At 40.3% G+C, this 1,838-nt stretch overlaps 1 long non-coding RNA gene across 1 annotated transcript; it reads right to left on the bottom strand.

Moving 5' to 3' along the window:
• Positions 1–455: 455 nt before the first annotated feature.
• On the bottom strand, positions 456–912 carry LOC118479125. The gene is made up of 2 exons (XR_004859495.1): positions 800–912; positions 456–534 (listed from the first exon to the last, which is right to left on the bottom strand). It is a non-coding gene; the product is annotated as an uncharacterized LOC118479125 (long non-coding RNA).
• Between the last annotated feature and the right edge of the window lie 926 nt (positions 913–1,838).

Raw genomic sequence — 1,838 nt, 5'->3', positions numbered from 1 at the left:
TTTGACGAGCGCCTGAATCCACCACGATGCCTCACAAACCTCAGCACACAAGAGAAAATATCAAGTACCGTATCAGTCCTGATAGTTTCAGACTAATTGTTTAAGTACCCTATAAAAGTACCATCTGTCCCTGAATGAAACAAAAGCACAATCTGGCATGCACATAATCACATATCAAAACATGCGCATAGTGAACAGATTTTCAGGTCCCAGATTTATTCCTGCACCCATGGATTTCTTTATATATTTAAAACACATAGTTGACATAGGGACTACATAGTGAAATTTGTATTTGTACATAACAAAAAGATTTCTGCCCCCATCTCACAATTTTGCTATGTGGATACAAGTACTAGATTGTGTAGGGGTGAAATAAGACAAACAGTTGTACCATTTCTCCATGACCTCACCTTTCCACACCGTCAGGGACGTTAGCAATGGAGGTGTAGTGATTATTTGGTAAATATTGTCTCAGATGAACGGGGAAGTCGACAGGTACAGAAAACTCCTGGTAGGCCACGTTAGGAGGGTATTCTGAGGAAGCAGAACCAGGTTCTGTCAGTTTAAAATGTTCTGTGTTGTTAAGTTTCTATAAAATAAAATAAGTACAAAAAGGAAAACATTCTGAAGCTAGCTGTCAGTCTAATGACATTGGGTAAGGTATTGCCGATTCACACAGTGAACGAGCAAGAAAGGAATAAACATTTTACAAAAAAGTAATCTGAGGAAAGACCTCACCTTTTGTGTATGTGCGGGGAAGGAATCCACAATTACGGGCTACTCTCAGAAAAGACCTCACCTTTTGTGTGGTTATTGACGTACTGGCCGACGTTGAGGGGACACTGAGGACGTGGAGACAGCCATGTCTCATCACACAAGGGCAGGGGCCAACAGCTGTCGCGACCTCTGCACGACCTAAGGCGGGACAAAAATACAAAGACGGTTTAGCTCGTTAACACTTCAGGTTAGTTTAGTTTTAGTAAGGTTTTACGGTGCTCGCAACTGCATAAGGTCATATGAGTGCCAAGGGATGGATGTCAATAGAGAAGTCCTTGCAGGGAATCAGACTTGCTCTGCTCACCTCTCTAGCTTCAACAGCACAAAGTCAGCTTTGACTATCAAGGCACCCTGGAAATAGCGGGTCACAAGAGTGTGACAAACATACAAAAGAAGCAGAGGAAAAATGACGATAGCAAGGATGAGGAAAGGAAAAGCAGCAGTCCAATTCTCTTTGATTGTTGGTTTGAGTAAAACGAAGTGCATTGAGAGGATGACAGTCAAGTAGGTTTCCCTTTTTAATTCATCATAGATAAAAATTTTACTGTTCAGGTAATACAATCGGTATATATAGTTACTTCAGAAAAACCAGCGTTAGTTGACATAGGTTGGTCCAAGTCCAAGAGATCCCAATAAAGCAGCCAATCTAGAAATCTTTCACAACATGTCATGATTATATATATGTACAGTAGAGCCTGTTAAACCAAACAGAGTTAGTCTGAAAACAGTGGTAAATTGAAATATCAGATACAATACTCAATTTTTTAATCTCTTCCATTTGAGCAGCCTCTCCAAACCAAAAACCCTGTTAAAAGGAAGGAAATTCAGCATGCAGGTCCTCCAGGCTCCCATAGAGATAGAATAACGAATGTTTTTTTCATGATGGAAGCTCAAAAGTCATTATTCTCAAAAAATCATCTGACAACCCAAATTGTGCAAGTTATTATTCCTGTAACAAAGCTGAATAAGGTCGTGGAAGGAAAAGAAATCAAAGTAGGTAGGGCTTGATGAAGCCCACGTGGGACGCTCAATGTTAAAAACAATCAGGAAACGACAAATGC

The sequence above is a fragment of the Aplysia californica genome, unplaced genomic scaffold (assembly GCF_000002075.1).
Source record: "Aplysia californica isolate F4 #8 unplaced genomic scaffold, AplCal3.0 scaffold02635, whole genome shotgun sequence".
NCBI lineage: Eukaryota > Metazoa > Mollusca > Gastropoda > Aplysiida > Aplysiidae > Aplysia > Aplysia californica.
Note: the sequence above shows the minus strand (reverse complement) of the source record. Positions and strands in the feature narration are given on the sequence as shown.